Here is a 22282-nt window from a genome sequence, read left to right as displayed (position 1 = left end):
AGTTACCTGTGTTATACAGTAAATCCTTGTTGTTTCTCTGTTTTATATACAGTGGCGTGTATGGATTAATGCCATAACCCTAATTTGCCTCTCCGCCTCCTGTTTCTCCTTTGGTATCTGTAACCTTGTTTTCTATGTCTGTGAGTCTGTTTCTGTTCTGTATTTATTTATTTATTTGCTTTTTAGGGCTGCACCCGCGGCATATGGAAGTTCCCAGGCTAGGGGTTAAGTCGGAGCCACAACTGCCAGCCTACACCACAGCCATAGCACCACGGGATCCGAGCCACATCTGCAACATACACCATAGCTCATGGCAGTGCCGGATCCTTAACCCACTGAGTGAGGCCAGGGATCGAACTCGCATCCCCATGGATCTTAGTCGGGCTCATTACCACTGAGCCACAATGGGTACTCCTGTTTCTGTTTTGTAAAGAAGTTCTTTTCTGTTATTTTTAGACTCCACATATAGGTGATATATAATAGTCAGCTTTCTCTGCCTGACTTCACTTATTATGATAACCTGTAGGTCCACTCATATTACTGCAGATGACAATATTTCATTCTTTTTTATGGCTGAATTATATTCCATCGTATGTGTGTGTGAATCACATCTTCTTCATGCCTTTATCTGTTCCTGGCCGTTTAGGTTGCTCGAGTAGGCTTAACTAGCATCTACCAGATTAATTTATGAGCAGCCAGATGGACACAGGTACAGGTCGAGATACAGAAGTCAAGTGTCACAGAGAAAAATCGTCTCAATCTGATAAATGATAACATCTCACCATCTCTCATTTCTGTAAACATAATTAAGCAATTTTTTAGCCTTGAAAAAATTGTGGTAAAATAGGAGTTCCCGTCGTGGCGCATTGGAAACGAATCTGACTAGGAACGATGAGGTTGCGGGTTTGATCCCTGGCCTCGCTCAGTGGGTTAAGGATCCAGTGTTGCCGTGAGCGCTGGTGTAGGTTGCAGACCTGGCTCAGATCTAGGGTTGCTGTGGCTGTGGTGTAGGCTGGCAGCTGTAGCTCTGATGGACCCCTGGCCTGGGAACTTCCAAGTGCCGTGGGTGGGGACCTAAAAAAGACAAAAGACAAAAAAAAAAAAAAAAAAAAGGAAAAATTGTGGTAAAATCCATACTATATAAAATTTACTGTCTTAACCATTTTAAGGGTACACGTCAGTAATGTTAAGCACACTGACATCATTTAGCAACAAATCTCTAGGACATTTTCATCTTATAAAACTAAAACTCTGGAGTTCCCGCGGTGGTGCAGTGGAAACAAATCCCACTGGTAGTCGTGAGGTTGTGGGTTCGATCCCTGGCCTCGCTCAGTGGGTTGAGGATCCGCCATTGCCGTGAGCCGTGGTGTAGATTGCAGACGAGGCTTCGATCGGGCGTGGCTGTGGCTGTGGTGGAGGCCAGTGGCTACAGCTCTGATTAGACTCCTAGCCTGGGAACCTCCATATGCTTCGGGTGTGGCCCTAAAAAGACAAACAAAAAACAAAAAACAAAAAAACCCCTACTAAAACTCTATTTCCATTACTTAGCACCTCCCCATTTCGTCCCCTCCCCAGTCCCTGGCAACTGCCATTCATCATCTTCTGTGTCTGTGGATTTGACTGCTCTATGGGCACCTCATGTAATTGGGATCATATAGTCGTCGTCCTTTTGTGCCTGGCTTGCTTCACTTAGCATAGTGTCCTCAAGGTTCATCCGCGTGTCAGAATTTCATTCCTTTTTATAGCAGAATAACAATCCAGTGCATGTGTATGCATGTTATTTATCCATTCGTCCATCCATGGACGTTTGGGCTGCTTCCACCTTTTGGCTGTTGTGAAGAATGCTACTGTGAAAATAAGGGCCCAAGTTTATCATTATTTTTTTTTTTTTGCATGTGTAAAGATATCAATTTGGGACCTGTTTGCAGTTCTTTTGGATATATAGTCAGAAGTGGACTAGCTGGATCAGATGGAAATTCTATTTTTAATTTTTGAGGAACCATCCCGCTGTTTTCCATAACAGCTGCACAATTTTACATTTCTACCCACAGTGCCCAAGAATTTCAATTTTGCCACATCCTTGCCCACGTTCTTTATTTTCTGTTGATTTGTTTCCTTTTTTAATAGGAGCCGTTCTAGTGGGTGTGATGTGGTATATGTCACTGTGTGTTTTGGGGGGTTTTTAGTTTTGGTTTTGGGTTTTTTTTTTTTTTTTTTTTTTGTCTTTTTGGACTGTGCACGCAGCATATGGAAGTTCCCAGGCTAGGGCTTGAATCGAAGCTGCAGCTGCCAGCTTATACCACAGCCACAGCAATGCGGGATCCAAGACGTGCCTGCAAACACCACCACAGCTCACAGCAAGGCTGGATCCTTTAGCCCACTGAGCGAGGCCAGGGATCAAACCTGCTTCCTCATGGATCCTAGTTGGGTTCATTACTGCTGAGCCACAAGGGGAACCACTCACTGTGGTTTTGGTGTGCATTTCCCTAATGATTAACAATGTCGAGCATCTTTTCATGTGCTTATTGGTCATTTGTATATCTTCTTTGGAGAAATAGCTGTTCAAATTATTTGCCCATTTTTAATCAGGTTATATACCTTGTTGTTGTTGAATTGGAGGAGTTCTTTATGTATTCTGGATTAACTCCTTATCAGATACATTTGCACGTATTTTTCCTATCCTATATGTTGCCTTTTTACTCTGTTACCTGCCTTTTGCTTTACAGAGGCTTTTAATTTTGATGTAGTCCAATTTATCTTTCTTTCTTTTATTGCTGTCATATCCAGCAAATCATTGCCGAATATAATGTTATGAAGCTCTTTCCCCTATGTTTTCTTAAGGAGATTTATAGTTTTAGCTCTTACATTTAGGTCTTTGATCCATTTAGAGTTAATTTTTGTGTAAAATAAAGGTCCAACTTTATTTATTTATTTTTTTGCATGTGAAAATCCAGTTGCATCCTAGCACTTTTTTTTTTTTTTTTTTTTTTTTGGTCTTTTTTAGAGCGGCACCGGAGGCATATGGAGGTTCCCAGGCTAAGGATCGAATCCAAGCTGTAGCCTCTGGCCTTCACCACAGCCACAGCAACACTAGATCCGAGCTGCATCTGCGACCTACACCACAGCTCACGGCAAGCCGGAAACTTAACTCACTGAGCGAGGCCAGGGATTGATCCTGCGTCCTCATGGATGCCAATCAGATTCCTTTCTGCTGAGCCACCATGGGAACTCCCCAGCACCATATTTTGAAAAGACTGCCCTTTCCCCTATTGCATTGTCTTGGCACCATCATCAGAAAACTGGACTTTCAGTTCTGTCCCATTGATATTGATCTATGTATCCATTCTTTCTTTCTTTTTTTTTTTTTTTTTGCCTTTCTCTAAGGCCGCACCCACAGCATATGGAGGTTCCCCGGCTCCGGGTCTAAAGGGAGCTGTAGCCACCGGCCTTCACCAGAGCCCTAGCAATGCCAAATCCAAGCCGAGTCTGGGAACTACAGCACAGCTCACAGCAATGGTGAATCCTTAACCAGCTGAGCGAGACAAGGGACCGAACCCACAACCTCATGCTTCCTAGGCGGATTCCTTAACCACTGAGCCATGACAGGAAATCGCTATGTATCTATCCTGCCACTATTGCTGCACTGCCTTATTATGGATTGGGAGTAAGTGTAGAAATCAGGAAGTGTGAGTCCCTCAGTTTTGTTCTTTTTCAAGATTGTTTTGGCTATCGTGGCTCTCTTTCATGTCCATGTGGATTTTAAGATCACGTTGTCAGTTACTGCAAGAAAGACAGCTGGGGGAGTTCCCATCGTGGCGCAGTGGTTAACGAATCCAACTGGGAACCATGAGGTTGTGGGTTCGATCCCTGACCTTGCTCAATGGGTTAAGGATCCAGCGTTGCCGTGAGCTGTGGTGTAGGTCACAGACATGGCTCGGATCCTGCATGGCTGTGGCTGTGGCATAGGCCGGTGGCTACAGCTCCGATTAGACCCCTAGCCTGGGAACCTCCATATGCCATGGCAGCGGCCCAAGAAATGGCAAAAAGACAAAACAAATAAATAAATAAATAAAAAGAAAGACAGCTGGCGGAGTTCCCGTCGTGGCGCAGTGGTTAACGAATCCGACTAGGAACCATGAGGTTGCGGGTTCGGTCCCTGCCCTTGCTCAGTGGGTTAACGATCCGGCGTTGCCGTGAGCTGTGGTGTAGGTTGCAGACGCGGCTCGGATCCCGCGTTGCTGTGGCTCTGGCGTAGGCCGGTGGCTACAGCTCTGATTGGACCCCTAGCCTGGGAACCTCCATATGCCGAGGGAGCGGCCCAAGAAATAGCAACAACAACAACAACAACAACAAAAGACAAAAAAAAAAAAAAAAAAAGAAAGACAGCTGGGATTTTGGTAAGGAATGAGTTGAATCTGTAGCTCAGTTGGCGAAGTAATGTCCTCCTAACAGTATTAAGTCTTCTGATCAATGAACATGGAGTTTCCTGCTATTTATGCAGGTTTTAAATTTCTTTCAACAATGTTTTATAATTTCCAGTGCACAAGTCTTTTACTTCCTTTGTTAAATGTTTTCCTATGTATTTTATCCTTTTTCATGCGACTGTAAATGGAATTGTATTCTTGAATTTAACTTGGTATTGATCATTGCTAGTGTACAGAAATACAAGGGCTTTTTTTTTGGAGTTCCTGCTGTGCCACAGTGGTTAATGACCCTGAGTCATCTTTGTGATGGCGCAGGTTCAAACCCTGGCCCAGCCCAGTGGATAAAGAATCCGGAATTGCCTTAGCTGCAGCTCAGATTCGATCCCTGGCAAGGGAACTGCCATATGCTGTGGGTGCAGCCAAAAAAAGAAAGAAATAGAATGGGGTTTTTTTATATTGATCTGGTATCCTACAAACATGCTGAACTCATTTGTCAGTAAGCCTGTGTTTGAGGATTCCTTATGATTTTCCATATAGAATGTCACATATTCTATGAGTAGAAATAGTTTCACTTCTTGCTTTTCAATCTGTATGGGTTTTATTTCTTTTTCTTCACTAATAGCCCCAGCTACTGTCTTTACACAACATCAGATAGACAGGATGAGCGTGTATATACTTGTCTTAATCCTGATCTTAGGGGTAAAGCCTTTTAGCATAGAATAGGATGCTAGCTGTGCAAAATTTCCTTCTATTCCTAGTTTGTTTGGTGTTTTATTTTTTATTTTTTATTACAGTGTAGTTGATTTACAATGAAAAATATGGAATGCAAAAAAGAGAAAAAAAAAGGAAGGGAGTTCCTGTTGTGGCTCAGTGGTAATGAACCGGACTAGTATCCGTGAGGACACGGGTTCGATCACTGACCTCTCGCTCAGTGGGTTAAGGATCTAGTGTTGCCTTAAGCCGAAGCATAAGTCGCAGACATGGCTCAGATCCTGCATTGCTGTGGCTGTGGTGTAGGCCGGCAGCTGCAGCTCTGATTCCACCCCTAGCCTGGGAACTTCCATATGCCATGAGTGCGGTCCTAAAAAAAAAAAAATGGAATGCTTCAGGAATTTGCGTGTCATCCTTACACAGAGGCCATGCCCGTCTTCTCTGGATCCTTCCAATTTTAGTGTATGTGCTGCCAAAGCGAGCACTTACTTTGTTTTTATAATGAAAGAACTTTGGAATTTTCTCAAATGATGTTTCTGCCTCAGTTGAAATGATCATGTAGGTTTGCATTTTTTTCTAGTAATATGGTGCATTAAATCAATTGGCTCTGACATGTTAAGCCAACTTGCATTCTTTAGAGTCTCCCATTTGCTAATGGTGTACAGTCCTTTTTATATGCTACTGCTTGATGTTTTGTTGAGAGGAGTTACTTCTTACTTATAAAAGATGTTGGTCTGTAGTTTTCTTGTGATATCTTTGTCTAGTTTTGTATCAGGGTAGTACTGGTTTCATAGAATGAGTTGAGTGTTCCTCTCCTTTTTTGAAAGAATTTGTGCAGCATCGGTATGTATGATTCTTTAAACGTGTGGTAGAATATGCATCACTGAGGCTACCTGGGGCTGGATGTTTCTTGAGGCAGTTTTAAAATTACAGTTCAAGCTCTTTACCTGTTACAGGTATATTTGTTTTACTTCGTATGTCAAATTTGGCAGTTTGTGTCTTTCTAGAAATGTGTCCATTTCACTTATGTTATATAATTTATTGACTTACCCTTGCTCTTATAACGCTTTTTATTTCTGTGAGGATAATAGTGATGTCCCCTTTTTTATCCTCTGATTTTTTTTTCCTTTTTTTTGTCTTTTTAGGGCCACACCTGTGGCATATGGAGGTTCCCAGGCTAGGGGTCCAGTCGGAGCTGAAGGCACCAGCCTACACCACAGCCACAGCAACGTGGGATTGGAGCCACGTCTGCAGCCTACACCACAGCCACAGCAATCTGGATCCTTAATCCACTGAGCAAGGCCAGGGATCGAGCACGGAACCTCATGGATACTAGTTGGGTTCATTAACCACTGAACCACGACAGGAACTCCTATCCTCTGATTTTAATAATTCAATTCTTCTCTCTTTTTTTCTTCATCAGTGTAGCTAAAGGCTTATTAGTTTTATTGATCTTTTCATAGGACCAGCTTTTCGTTTGTCCATTTTCTGTATTAGTTTTCTATCTTTTCCATTTATTTTTGCTTTATTTATTATATCTTTCCTTCTGTTGGATTTGAGTTTATTTTGCTCTTTTTATTTCATATTATTTCATTTTATATATTTTATTTAATTTTTTTATTTTATTTTGTTTTTGGTCTTTTTAGAGCCACACACCCAGAATATGGAGGTTCCCAGGCGAGGTAGGGGTCCAATCAGAGGTATAGTCACCGGCCTACACCACAGCTACAGCAACACCAGGTCTGAGCTGCATCTGTGACCTAGACCACAGCTCATGGCACTGCCAGATCCTTAAGCCACTGAGCAAGGCCGGGGATCGAACCTGAGTCCTTGTGGATCCTAGTTGGGTTTGTAACCTGCTGAGCCATGACGGGAACTCCCTGTTTTCTTTTAAAGGTAACAAGTTCCCTCGTGGCTCAGCAGGTTGAGGATCTGGCATTGTCACTGCTGTGGCTTTGGTTACAGCTGTGGTGGGGGTTCACTTCTGCATATTTCAAGCTCAGCCAATAAATAAATAAGTTAATAGGTTAGTTTACGGATTTAAGCTCTTTCTTCCTTTCTTTGTTTCTTTGCTTTGCTTTGCTTTTTGGGGCGGCTCCTGAGGCATATGGAAGTTTCCAGATTCCCAGGCTAGGCCTTGAATAGGAGCTACAGCTGCTGACCTACAACCACAGCCACAGCAACCCAGGATCTGAGGCGAGTCTGCCGCCTACACCACAGCTCACCGCAGTGCTGGGTCCTTAACCCACTGAGCGAGGCCGAGGATCAAACCCACATCCTCCTGGGTACTAGCTGGATTTGTTCCTGCTGCGCCGCAACAGGAACTCCCTCTTTCTTTTTTTTCCTAGAGACAGTTATAGCTCTAGATTTCCCTCTAAGCACTGCTTTAGCTGCATTCAGTAAGTTTTTATATTTTTCATTTTCATTTCGTTCGACTTATTTTGTAACATCTCTTGTGATCTATTCTTTTACTCATGGAATTATTTAGGAGTGTGTTGTTTAATGTATTGAGTTCCAGTTTCTTCCATTGTGTTCAGAGAACATACTTTAGGTTATTTCAATGTTTAAAAATGTATTGGTGCTTCTGTTAATGGCCTAATGGTATGATGTTGTTGTTTGTTGATGGGTTCTGCAGATATCTGCTCGGTCTAACTGGTTTATTTATAGAGTTTTGTGCAAGTCATCTGTCTCCCTGTTGATCTTCTGACTAATCGTTTTTGGTAGGGGTATTGAAATCTCCAACTGTTCTTGTTGAACTGTGCTGTTCTCTCTTCCATTCTTTTCATTTTTATTTCATGTATTTTGCTTTTTTTTGGGGGGGGGCGCACCTGAGGTATATAGAGGTTCCCAGGCTAGGGGTCCAATCAGCTACAGTTGCCAGCCTATGCCACAGCCACATCTGCGACCTACACCACAGCTCACGGCAACACCGGATCCCTAACCCACTGAGCAAGGCCAGGGGTCGAACCCCCAACCTCATGGTTCCTAGTCGGATTCATTGCCACTGTGCCATGACGGGAACTCCTCTTTCATGTATTTTGGAACTCTGCATTTATGTTTATAATTGTTATGTATTCCTGATGGATTGACCCTTTTATCATTACAAATTGCCTTTCTTTGTCCCTTAACAATTTTTGTCTCCAATTCTATTTGTCTGATATCATTTTAACCATTCCAGATATCTTTTGTTTATTTTTTACGTGATATATCTTTTTTCTGTCCTTTTAATTTCAACTTTTTGTATCTATGAATCTAGTGTCACTCATTTAGCCAGCATATAGTAGGATAATGATTTTTTAATCTGCTAATCTCTGTATTTTTACTGGTGCATATAATCCATTTATAGGAAATGTAATTACTAATAAGTTCTACATCTTTACTTTTATTTGTTTGGTATATACTGTTTATCTTTCTTGTTCCTCTGTTTCTCCATTACTGTCTTCTTCTTTTTTTGGCCACCCTGCGGCATACGGAGTTCCCAGGTCAGGGACCAGATGTGAGCCGTAGTTGCAACCTAATCTGCAGCTGCGGCAATGCCAGATCCTTAACCCACTGTGCTGGGCTGGGGATCAAACCTGGGTCCCAAAAGGCCACTGATCTCTTTGTGCCACAGTGGGAACGCCTTTTTTTTTTTTTTTTTTTTTTTTAAATAGCCACAGCTATGCCATGTGAAGGTTCCTGGGCCAGAGATGGAATCCAAGCTGCATCCACACCAGATCCTTTAACACACTGTGCTGGCCCAGGATCAAGCCCATGCCTCCACAGCAACCCAAAATGCTGACGCTGGAGTTTTAACCCACTGTGCCACAGCAGGAACTCCTGGCTATAGAATTTTTTTTTTTTCTTTTCTTTTATAGCCACCCCAGAGCAAATGGAGTTCCTGGGCCAGGGATCGTATCTGAGCTGCAGTTACAACCTAAGCTGCAGCTGCCACAATGCCAGATCCTTAACCCGCTGAGCTAGGCTAGGGATTGAACCTGCATTCCAGCTCTCCCAAGACGTAGCCAATCCCATTGCATCACAGCAGGAACTCCTAAAATTCCTGATTGAGTTTTTTATTTCAGCACTCTGAATATATCATCCAACTGCCTCCTGGCCTTCATAGCTTCTGATGAGACATTAGCAATGACTCTTTTTTTTTTTTCAAAGGCAACATGTGCAGCATATGGAGGTTCCTAGGCTAGGGGTCGAATTGAAGCTGTAGCTGCCAGCCTACACCACAGCCACAGCAAAGCTGGATCTGAGCCACATCTGGAACCTACACCTCTGTTCACCGCATTGCCGGATCCTTAACCCACTGAGCAAGGCCAGGGCTTGAACCTGCATCCTCATGGATCCTAGTCGGATTCATTTCCCTTGAGCCCCAACAGGAGCTCCAGTAGTTATTCTTGCATGGTGAGTTGCTTTTCAGTTGCTGCTTGCCAGATTCTCTCTTTGTCTTTCAATGGTTCGATGTGTTTAAATGTGAATTTCTTTGAATTTGTATTACCTTGAGGTTATTGAACTTCTTAGATGTGTAGCTTAGCATTTTTTTAAAATAAATTTTGAGAGGTTTTGCCCATGATTTTTCCGAATACGCTTTATGTCTCTCCCCCACTCCTCCTGCTCACTTGCTCGGCTGTCCCTGTCTGTTTCCTCTTTCTAGGACTCCATTGTGTGTATTTTGGTTTGCTTGATGGTTATCACAAGTCCCTGAGGCTCTGCTCATTCTCCTCCTCCTTCTCCTTCCTCTTCCTCCTCCTTCCCCTCCCCCCCTTCCCCCTCCCCCTCCTCTTCCTCCTCTTCCCTTCCCCCCACTTCCACCCCTCCCCTTCTTCTTCTTCTTTTTCTTCCCCCCACCCCCAGCCCCCGGCCTTCTTTGTTTTAAGAATGTCCAATCTGGAGTTCCCATCGTGGCTCAGTGCAAATGAATCTGACTAAGAACCATGAGGCTGCGAGTTCCATCCTTGACCTTGCTCAGTGGGTTAAGGATCCGGCATTGCCGTGAACTGTGGTATAGGCCGCAGATGCGGCTTGAATCCAGCTTTGCTGTGGCTCTGGCATAGGCTGGTGGCTATGGCTCTGATTAGACGCCTAGCCTGGGAACCTCCCTATGCCTCGGGAGCGGCCCCAGAAAAGACAAAAAAAAAAAAAGAATGGACAATTTCTATTTTCTATATTCAAATTTATAGATTCTTTCCTTGGCCGCTTCAAACCTGCTACTGAACACCTCTAATTAAAAAACATTCTTCAGGCTTAATGTTTTAGAGCAGCTTAAGGTTCACAACAAAATCAAGAGAAAGATACAGAAATTTCCCATCTATCCCCTGCCCCCCCCATTCATAGCTTCCCCCGTTATAACATCCCCAACCGGAGTGGTACCTTTGTTAAAACTGATGAACCTACCTTGATACATCTTAATCAGCCAAAGTCCGTAGATTACGCTAGGGTTCACTCTTGGTGATAAACATAGAACAGTTTGGACCAATGCATAATTACACACATTATTATACAGAGTAACTTCACTGCACTAAACACCCCCTGCGTTCAGACCCCAGCAGCTGCTGACCTTTTTGCTGTCTCCATAGTTGTGCCTTTTCCAAACGTCACCTAAGCTTTTTGCAGTGGGTTTGCCGCCAGGACACAGGTGTCATTAAAACCGTCCCTGAAACCTAAGCGAGAACAGGAAAGGAGAAGATTCCCATCAGCGTCGGTGTCCTTGGACGCGAAGATTCAGGCACGTCTACCACTGCTGGCCACCGGATCTACACATGCAACTGTCGAAAAGTTCGAAAAAGTGGCTGCTCCGATGGGAAGGGCTCCTTCAGTCGATGGACGGACTGAAGGCTGAACGTCAGCGTCGTGTTATCCTTGACGTCTCCCTGTGGAAATTCAAGACCAGCAAAGTACTAGGTGATCATCGTTGACGCGCCAGGACGCGGAGACTTTATTAAAAACACGATTACAGGCACATCCCGAGCTGACTGTGCTGTCCTGATTGCTGCTGCTGGTGTTGGTGAATTCAAACCAGGTATTTTCAAGAACAGGCAGACCCGTGAGCCTGCCCTTCCGGCTTACACTCTGGGTGTGAAACGGCTAATTGTTGGAGTGAAAATGGATTCTTCTGAGCCACCCTGTGGCCAGAAGAGATCGAGGAAATGGTTAAGGAAGTCAGTACTTACATGACGAAAATGGGCTACAACCCTGATACGGTAGCTTCTGTGCCAGTTTTGGCGGGAATGGTGACCACATGCTGAAGCCAAGTGCTACCATGCCTTGGTTTCAAAGGATGGAAAGTCACCCATGAAGATGGCAATGCCAGCGGAACCATGCTGCTTGAAGCTCTGGACTGCATCCTGCCGCCAACTCGTCCAGCTGACAAGCCCTCGCACCAGCCATTCCAGGACGTCTGCAAAGCTGGTGGTATTGGTACCGTCCCTGGGGGCTGAGTGGAGACAGGTGTTCTCAAACCTGGCATGGTGGCCACCATGTCAGCATTACAACCGAGGTCAGGTCTGTTGAAATGCACACCGTCAAGCTTTGAGTGAAGCCCTTCCTGGGGACACTGTGGGCTTCTATGTCCAGAACATGTCTGTCAAATGCTGTCACGTACCTGCGGAATCTGAAAAAAGGACACAGTGAACTTCTTTCCAGAACAGAGGCTGACTCACAGACTTTGAAAAACTTGTGGTTTCCAAAGGAGAGAGGTTGGACGTGGGAGGATGCACTGGGGGTGTGGGATGGAAATCCTGTAAACTGGATTGTGATGATCATTGTACAGCTATAAATGTAATAAATTCATTGAGTAATAAAAAAAGAGAACGTGTCTGTAAAAGATGTTCATTGTGGCAGAGTGACTGGTGACAGCAAAAATGACCCACCAATGGAAGCAGCTGGCTCTACAGCTCAGGCGATGAGCTTGGACCATCCTGGCCAAACCAGTGCTGGATGCGCACCTCTGCTGGATTGTCCCACAGCTCCCATTGCTTGCAGGTTTGCTGGACGGAAGGCGAAGTTGACTGTCGTCCTGGGGAAACGCTGGAAGATGGCCCCAAGTTCTTGAAATATGGGGGTGCTGCCATTGTTGCTATGGTTCCTGGCAAAGCCCCTGTGTGTTGAGAGCTTCTCTCTCTTCCTCTGGGCCGTTTTGCTGTTCGCGACATGAGGCAGATGGTTGCTGTGGACAAGAAGGCAGCTGGAGCTGGCAGCATCACCACGTCTGCTCAGAAAGCTCAGAAGGCTCAGAGTTCCTGTCGTGGCTCAGCAGAAGCGAATCTGACGAGGATCTGTGGGGACGCAGGTTCAGTCCTTGCTTGGTGGGTTAAGGATCTGGCATTGCTGTGGCTCTAGTGTAGGCTGGCAGCTGCAGCTCTAATTGGACCCCTAGCCTGGGAACCTCCATATGCTTCATGTTCAGCCCTTAAAAGACAAAAAAAAAAAAAAAAAAAAAAAAAAAAAAAAAAAAAAAAGAAGAAGAAGAAGAAAGAAACCTCAGAAGGCTAAACGACTATTATGCCCAGTACCTGCCACCCCAGTATTAATCACTGGTGGAAGAATGGTTCCAGAATGGTTTGTCTTAATTGGCCATTTAAGTTTAATAGTAAAAGACCAGTTAATGATAACTACGCATCATAAAACCTTCAGAGGGGAAGGAGAATATTTTGTGGACCATTTGTTTGGAGTGTGGCAGTTTTAAGTTATTAGATTTAAAAATCAGTACTTTTTAATGGAAACAACTTGACCAAACATTCACAGAACTGTCACAGAAATCTGAGACCCAATAAAAATGTTTAAAGATAAAAAAAATAAACAAATGTCACATCGTTGGAAACATACCGTATATTGTATTTTCCTATCGACTTCTTTCACTTAGTGATATGTATTTGGGTTTCCTCCATGTCTTTTCATGGCTTGACAGTTTCTTTTCAGTGCCAAATAATATTCCATTGTCTGGATGGACCACAGTTTATTCATCCATTCACCTACTGAAGGACTTCTTTGTTGCTGCCGAGGTTTGGCAATTATGAATGAAGCTGCTATAAACATTTATGTGCAGGTTTTAGTGTAGACATAGTTTTCAACTCCTTTGGGGAAATACTAAGGACTGGGTGTCCTGGATCATATGGTAAAAGGAGGTTTAATTTTATAAGAAACCATCAAACTGTCTTCCGTAGTGGCTATTCCCTTGTGTATTCCCACCAGCAATGAATGAAAGTGCCTCACTAGCAGTGTTGTGGAGCTGTCAGTGTTTCAGATTCTGGCCATTCTAGTTGGTGGGTTAGGGTATTCAATTGTTATTTTGATTTGCATTTCCTTTTTGTTTGTTGGTTTGTATTTTTAGGGCCACACCCACAGTATATGGAGGTTCCCAGGCTGTGGGTTGAATCGGAGATGCAGCTGCTGGCCTACACCACAGCTCACGGCAACACCAGATCTGAGCCACCTCTGTAACCTACACCTCAGCTCACAGCAACACCAGATCCTTAACCCACTGAGTGAGGCCAGGGATCGAACCTGCGTCCTCATGGATACTGGCTGGGGTCATTAACCGCTGATCCATGACAGGAACTTCTGATTTGCATTTCCTGATGACATGTGTTTTCATATACTTATTTGCCATCTGTGTATCTTCTCTGATGAAGTGTCTGTTAAATAATATCTTTGGCCCATTTTGGAGGGCTCATTTTTTAATCAGGTTGTTGGTTTTCTTATTTAGTTTTGAGTTCTTTGGATGTTGTGGATGACAGTCCTTTGTCAGATAAACCTTTTGCAAATATGTTCTCCCAGTTTGTGGCTTGTCCTTTCACTCCCTTAATAATGTCTTTAACAGAGCAAAAAGTTCAATTTCCATTCAGTCTAGCTTATCGGTCCTTTCTTTTACGGCTCATGCCTTCGGTTTAGTGTCTTAGAAATCATCACCTAACCCAAGATCCACCTATATTTTCTCCCATTATCTTCTAGGAGATTTATAGCTTTGTATCTGTGCTCCCTGTAGGTCTGTGAACCATTTTAGGCTTTTTTTGGGGGGAAGGAGAGCCCGCACCTACGGCATGTGGAGGTTCCCAGGCTAGGGGTCTAAACAGAGCTGTAGCCGCCGGCCTACACCACGACCACAGCAACACCGGATCCGAGCTGTGTCTGCAACCTACACAACAGCTCACAGCAACACTGGATCCTTAACCCACTGAGCAAGGCCAGGGATCGAACCCGCAACCTCATGGTTCCTAGTCGGATTCGTTTCCACTGTGCCACAACGGGAACTCCCTGTGAACCATTTTAAATTATATTTTATGAGGGCATAAGGTCTGTGTCTACATTAATCTTTTTTTGCGTGTGGGTGCTCACTCGTTGCAGCACCATTTGCTCAGAAGACTTGTCTTTGCTAAATTTTATTGCCTTTGCTCTTTGGTCAAAGGTCAGTTGAGCATATTTATGTGGTTATATTGGAGGGCTTTCTGATCTGTTCTGATTCGTCTCTCCTTCTGTCAATACCGCAGTGTCCTGGTTACCGTAGCGTTATAGTAGGTCTGGAAGTCAGTCATGTGGTGTCTGTATTCCAGCTGTGTTCTTCTCCTTCGATACTGTCTGGGCCGTCCAGGCTCTTTTGCTTCTCCACGTAAACTTTACGATCGATTTGTTAGTATCTCAAAACTAATTTGCTGGGATTGGGATTGAGACTGCTTTGGATCTTTAGGTCAGGTTGGGAACAACTGACATCTTTTTTTTTTTTTTTTTTTTTTTTTTTTGCTATTTCTTTGGGCCGCTCCTGCGGCACATGGAGGTTCCCAGGCTAGGGGTCGAATCAGAGCTGTAGTCTCCGGCCTATGCCAGAGCCACAGCAACACAGGATCCGAGCCGCGTCTGCAACCTACACCACAGCTCACGGCAACGCCGGATCGTTAACCCACTGAGCGAGGGCAGGGACGGAACCCACAACCTCTTGGTTCCTAGTCGGATTTCGTTTCCACTGTGCCACAATGGGAAGGCTCAGATATTTTAAATAATATAATGTGACAACTCCAGAAATCAACTTCTTGCTATTTATTTGTTTATTGACTTTTGCTATTTATTTGTTTATTGATTTTCATGGACTGTTTCTACAAAGTGTGTTTCCTTTGGCCCATGTAGTCACTGAAGTTTCTTCTTGGTTCACTTAGTGGTCAGCTAATGACTGGACAGAGGTTTCCTTCAGTTTAGCCTTGAAGCAGTAAGACTCCTACTCTTTGCTAAGGCCTCTGTATGTTGGTGCAGCAAGCCTTCAAATACTCTGGCAGTTTTTTCTGCTTTATTCTTCACTTCCTGCTTAAACAGGGCCTCAAGGTCACCAGAGCTGAGAGGCTGGGGCCTTTTCAAGTATTTCCTGGACATACTCATAGTTCTGCAAATGCACATGAATTTCAAGATCCCCATTGTCGGAGTTCCCGTCGTGGTGCAGCAGAAACAAATCCAACTAGGAACCATGAGCTCGTGGGTTCGATCCGCGGCCTCGCTCAGTGGGTTAAGGATCTGGCGTTGCTGTGAGCTGTGGCGTAGGTCGCAGACTTGTTTCGGATCTGACGTTGCTGTGGTGTAGGCCAGCAGCTGTAGCTCCCATTTGACCCCTAGCCTGGGAAGATCCCCAGTTATGGAGTTCCCGCTGTGGCACAGTGGGATCAGCGGCATCTCTGCAGCAGCAGGACAGAGGGTCAATCCCTATTCAGCCCGGCACAGTGGCTTAAAGGATCCAACGTTGCCACAACCATGGCTCAGATCTGATCCCTGGCCCGGGACCTCCATGTGCCCTAGGGTGACCAAAAAAGAAAAAGGAACAAAAAAAAAGATTCTCAGGTGTGTGTCAGAATTTTTCAAAGCTCCGTATTGGCATCTCATTCCCCGCTGTTCCTCTTAAGGTTTGCATCCAGCCTTTGTTTGCCGCTGTTGGGTTCCTGCCTTAGGAGGCTGGCACGGCAGATAACTAGCTGCCAGTTGTTTCAACTCCTACAGATGGGGTGTCTCACTGTGGGGGCTCAGAGGCAGACAAGCCCTGTGAATGGAGCTCTGAACAGGAGCTTCCAGATAAGTCAAGCCGTGACCCTTCCCTAGAGGGAGGGCTTTTTGGAGAGTTTCACACCCTCTGTGCCCCCTCTAGTGGCTGCTGGGCCTCTGGTTTTCGTGACACTGCTGAATTTGGGGACTTCGGTGGCGTTGGGAGAGGACGGAAAAAAGCAAGTCAAAATGCCTCGAAGCTCGCTGAACTGTGAGATTCAGCCGTTTTTCTTGCATAAATTCTTCTTCGAGTTTTTAAAGCTTGGTTAATTTCTGGAGTTTGTGGAAAAGTTGATTTTGACAAGTGTTGCCAGTGCTTCTGCTTTTGTGGAGGAGGGGATTTTCAGACGTCCTCATTCTGTCATTTTAGAGGCACTCCTTCAGGTTACTGCTATTTTAAGAATTATAAAGTTTTAAATAACCTCGTTCACTTGTAAGTAAAACAGCCTTTGGGTATACAGTCTACTGGGGTTATTTTTAAATTTACTTAATGTTTGGGAGTTCCCATTGTGGCGCAGTGGAATCGAATCCAACTAGGAGCCATGAGGTTGTGGGTTCGATCCCTGGCCTCACTTGGTGGATTAAGGATCCAGCATTGCTGTGAGCTGTGGTGGCAGACACAGCTCGGATCCTGTGTTGCTGTGGCTGTGGTGTAGGCCGGCAGCTACAGCTCCGATTGACCCTTAGCTTGGGAACCTCCATGTGCCGCGGGTGCAGCCCTAAAAAAGGACAAAAGACAAATAATAATAATTTGCTTAATGTTTAAAGTTTTTTTCATTGAAGTATAGTTTATTTACAATGTTGTGTTAGTTTCACGTGGACAGCAAAGTGAACAGTATACTGTTAACATAAATAAAAGTTATTTTTCATTTTTCCTGTGTGTTTTACCCTTGGAGCAAAGTTTACGTCCTTACTAACCTGAAGGTGACCTTCCACTTCTCAAAAAGTGCATTAATTTGGGGGGTTCTGTGTTGATTTGCATCATGGTTTTGTATCATGGTCTAACATAAAACAATAGGATCCCTCATCTCTAGAGAAGTTAAAATTCTTAGCGACAAGGTTGGTATAAAATGTAGTTTTCTTAATAATAACACAGCCAAGACTGAGGCTATTTCCTGACAACATTCTCATTTTTCTGTTTCCCTTCTCCAAGATCAGGTCCTATTCAGAATAATAAAACCATCGAGGGAGTTCTCGCGTGGTCCAGTGGGTTAAGGATCTGACATTGTCACTGCGGGGGCTTGGGTCACTGCAGTGGCACGGGTTGGATACCTGGCCCAGGAACTTCTACATGCTGTGGGCACAGCCAACCCCCCCCAAACCATCAAGGCATATTTTACACCAAAATCATCTTGGCATTTCCCAGACAGCTGCTAGAATACCTTAAAAATCTGCTCCCTCATAGCATGGCATTCCTAAGTAAAAGAGGCAGGGAAGGATGCCAAAAATAGGTGTGATTGGTATGCTTCATGTTTGAAAGTCCAGCTTATCAGTGTTCTAAGAGCTGCCCCGTGCATCATGCTGACAATGTGGAGAAAGATGTCACAGCAAAGCCAGGAGCTTTCCTTCCTTTCTAGATGATTTTTATGTAAAAGGATTGTGATGGATGTTCAGCGATTGTAGACCTTCCCGGATGGGTAAAAACAGCCATCTTCACATGTTTGTTCAATGACTGTCAACAAATCCATTTGCAAAATGATTCTAGTCCTTTTTTTTTTTTTTTTTTTTTTTGTCTTTTTGTCCTTTTAGGGCCATACCCTCAGCATATGGAGGTTCCCAGGCTAGGGGTCTAATCAGAGCTGTAGTCCCTGGCCTACATCACAGCCATAGCAACACCAGATCCTCAACCCACTGAGCAAGGCCAGGGATCAAACCTGTGACCTCATGGTTCCTGGTGGGATTCGTTTCCTCTGCGCCACTATGGGAACACCTGCTTGCTTGCTTTTTTTTTTTTTTTTGCTATACCCATGGCATATGGAAGATTCTGGGCCAGGGACTGAATATGAACCACAGCTTCAACCTACGCCACAGCTGTGGCCCGGGTTGCCCCTGTGGCTCGAGTTCAATCCCTGGCCCCAGAATTTCTGTATGCTGCAGGCGCAGCCAAAAAAAACAAAGCCAACCAACCAACCAAAAAACCCTTTTATTACTGGTAATAATTTTTTAAACACTTTATTTTATTTTTTTGGCCAGACCTGAGACATGCAGAAGTTCCCAGGCCAGAGGTCAAACCCACACGACAGCAGCGACCTGAGCCATCACAGGACAATGCCAGATCCTGAACCCACTGACCCACACAGGTCGTCCAGTCATAGTTTTCCCAAACATCTTACAAAGTAAGATTTAAGGCTTCCAGGTTTCTAAATATATGCACTGTCCATATCACCCACGGAGCTCAAGCAGATAGTGAGGACGAATGGAATTGGACAAAATGAGTTGGTTAAATGGGTTAAATTCTCCTTGTCCACGTCTCCTTCCTCAGATTCTAATGCTACGTCTCCTCAAATACAGCTGTCAACAGTAGGTTCATGATCTGTGATCTACACCCCAGTGAAAAGTCCTCTTTCTTTTATTCTGATGTTTGGCAGAATAGATTGGACAGATCTTCTGGTCCTGCCCACAAAGAGTTTTTATTCTTTTTGTTTTCCTGAAGATCCAGCCGTAATTGACCACTGGGAAAACGGATTCGTGGATCTGGCAACGCCACCATAAACTCCCACTTGGCTGATGCAACCGATTAGAGCCCCAGGACTGGAGAGTTCCAGAAAAATTTCAACCCGGAAGGCGAAGATGTCTGTGGAGGGAGAAGCCAAGTCACAAACAGGTAAGAGGAAATAATTTTCAGAGCGTCGGGAAGTTGGCAGAGGCCATATGAGGGTGGTGATGGTGTTGGTATTTTTTGGTAGTGTGTCTCGGGCTCTTTTTTTGATTCGTCATGTGGCGCGGCCTTTTTCCTTTCCCTGGCTGTGGTTTCTAACCCACAATTTGCTGGACCATACTTGTGCCAACGGCAGTAAACATTCTCTCTAAAAAAATGTTTGGGCCGTGGGCCACTCTACCAAACATGTAGGCGGACCGTCTGTATCTCCACCAAGGACAGTCTCGCTCCCTGCCTGCCACTTGGTTCCAACCAGCCTCTCAAAGTTCATCATGAAACTGTTTGGCTCAGATGATAGGTTTTTATGGAGCCAGATGCTGAATGCCTTAGAATACTTCCCTTTGTGGGTGCATTCAAAAATTGAGAAACAGGAGTTCCCTTCGTGGCACAGTGGTTAAGGAATGCGACTAGGAACCATGAGGTTGCAGGTTCGGATCCCTGGCCTCGCTCAGTGGGTTAGGGATCTGGCGTTGCCGTGAGCTGTGGTGCAGGTCACAGATGCAGGTTGGATCCCGAATTGCTGTGGCTTTGGTCTAGGCCGGCAGCTACAGCTCTGATTCAACCACTAGCCTGGGAACCTCCATGGGCCACAGGTGCGGCCCTAAAAAAAAAAGTGCTACTGTGGACATTGACGGGCAGGTCTTTTTGTGGATATATATTTTCATTTCTCTTGAGTAGATGCTTAGGATTAGAGTTGCTGGGTTGTATGACACTTTCGGGTTTAATGTTTTGAGACCTTGCCACCGTTTTCCACAGCCCGGTGCCGTCGTGCGTTCCCATCAGCACTAGGCGAGGGTTCCAGTTTCCCCACGTCTTTGCGAGCATTCGTCATTACCCGGCTTGCTTATTGTAGCTATCTGATGGGTATGAACTGGCATCTCATTGTGGTTTAAATTTGCATTTTCCTAATGACTAATGATACTGGGCCTCTCTTCATGTACCTTCTTTGATGAGGTATCTATTCATTTCTTCTGTGCATTGTTGGATTGGTTGTTTGTCTTATTAAGTGGTAGGTATTTCGGAGTTCTCTTGTGGCTCAGTGGGTTGAGAATCCAGCACTGTCACTGCAGAGGCTCAGGTCTCTGCTGTGGCGCAGGTTTGATACCTGGCCCAGGAACTTCCACATGCCATGCATGTGGCCCAAAAAAAGTTGTAGGTATTTTTTTGCATATTATGGATGGAAGTTCTTTTTTTTTTTTTTTTTTGCCATTTCTTGGGCCGCTCCCGCAGCATATGGAGGTTCCCAGGGCTAGGGGTCGAATCGGAGCTGTAGCCACCAGCCTACGCCAGAGCCACAGCAACGCAGGATCCGAGCCGCGTCTGTGACCTACACCACAGCTCACGGCAACACCGGATCGTTAACCCACTGAGCAAGGGCAGGGATGGAACCCACAACCTCATGGTTCCTAGTCGGATTTGTTAACCACTAAGCCACGACGGGAACTCCTGGATGGAAATTCTTTATCAGATATGTGTTCTGCAGATATTTCCTCCTGGCTATTTCTTGTCTTTCAATTTTCTTAATGATGTCTTTTGAAGTGGAAAAGTTTTGAATTTTGATATATCTAGTTTATCAGTTTTTTTCCAGTGATGGACTGAGGCGATGGTTCAAAAAAGACATAAATGATTGGTAGAGATGTTAATATAAGAAATAGTTGCCTAGCAACTCCTGTTGTGACTCAGTGGGTCACAAAGCCAACTAGTATCCTTGAGGATGTGGGTTCAATCCCTGGCCTCGTCTGGCATTGCCGTGAGCTGTGGTGTAGGTCACAGATTCGGCTTAGATCCTGAGTTAGTCTGACCCCTGGCCTGGGAACTTTCATGTGCTGCAGTGCCGCCCTAGAAAGAAAAGAAAAAAGAAAAAATAGTCACCTAACACAGGCTCTGGAAGAACTTTTTTATTTTATTTTACTGAAGTGTCATTGGTTTACAATGTCGTGTTAACTTCTGCTGTGCAGGGAGTTCCCACTGTGGCGCAGCAGAAACAAGTCCAACTAGGAACCATGAGGTGGCGGGCTGGATCCCGGGCCTTGCTCTGTGGGTTAAGGGTCCAGCATTGCGTAAGGATCCGGGTGTAGGTCGCAGATGCGGCTCGGATCCAGGCTGGCAGCTTTAGCTCCGATTGACCCCTAGCCTGGGAACCTCCATATCCTCGGGTGCGGCCCTAAAAAGAAAAAAAAAAAAAAATCTGCTATAGAGTAAAATGATTCAGTTATACATACGATGCATTCTTTCTCATATTCTTTTTCATTATATGGTGTCTCCCAGAATATCGAGTATAGTTCCCTGTGCTCAACACTAGGAATTTGTTGTTTACCTGTTCTCCTAAAGATTTTCGTTTTTAGCTGTTACTTTTTGGCGGGGGGGGCTGCTTTTTGTTGTTTTAGGGCCACACCTGCAGCATATGGAGGTTCCCAGGCTAGAGGTCTAATCTGAGCTGTAGCCACCAGTCTACACCACAGCCACAGCCATGCCAGATCCGAGCCTCGTCTGCGACCTACACCACAGTTCACAGCAACGCCGGATCCTTGACCTGCTGAGCGAGGCCAGGGATGGAACCTGTGTCCTTGTGGATGCTCGTCAGGTTCTTTTCCGCTGAGCCACGACGGAAACTCCTAGCTGTTACTTTTGAGTCTGTGATCCATTCTGAGTTATTTTTGTTTGTTATAAGTGGAGGTCTAAGTGCACTTTTTTTGCATGTGAATAATCAATTGATGGTCCTAGCGCATTTGTCAAGCAGATTATCTTTTTGCCTCAGCACGTTTGTCAAAAATCAATTAACGGAGCTCCTTCTGAGCTGCGCAGAGCGACAACACACGGCTCCCTGGAGACAAACCCTCAGGACCGTGGTCTGGGAGTGACACGCCTCCTGTCCCTCTGCCCCCACTAGATGGTGCAAGTCCTCAGTCCCCTCCCTGGCCCACACCAACCCATTGGCTGCTCACAAGGCGCCTATCTGGTGACCGACCACACACGTGCCTGGATTCCTCCCCTTCCCGAGCACCCCCCGGGGCCAGGCCCGGGGGATCTGGCACAAGCGATGTGGACACGGCCTCTGCTTTCACACGTGTGTGCTCTGTCAGGGAAGAGTCGGGCCGTAAATACAGGAGAGAGACAGAGAGCGGTCCAAGAGGACCTGGGCGATGCGATAAGAAAGCGCCTGGGAGTTCCCATCATGGCTCAGCGGTAATGAAGCTGACTAGCATCCGTGAGGACACAGGTTCGATCCCTGGCCTCTCTCAGTGGATTAAGGATCTGGTGCTGC

The 22282-nt window shown here is 45.1% G+C and overlaps 1 pseudogene; it reads left to right on the top strand.

Moving 5' to 3' along the window:
- On the top strand, window positions 700-12232 carry LOC106510709 (annotated as a pseudogene).

Source organism: Sus scrofa, chromosome 9, assembly GCF_000003025.6.
Source record: "Sus scrofa isolate TJ Tabasco breed Duroc chromosome 9, Sscrofa11.1, whole genome shotgun sequence".
Classification (NCBI taxonomy): Eukaryota; Metazoa; Chordata; class Mammalia; order Artiodactyla; family Suidae; genus Sus; species Sus scrofa.
This window is presented reverse-complemented; position numbering and strand designations above follow the sequence as displayed.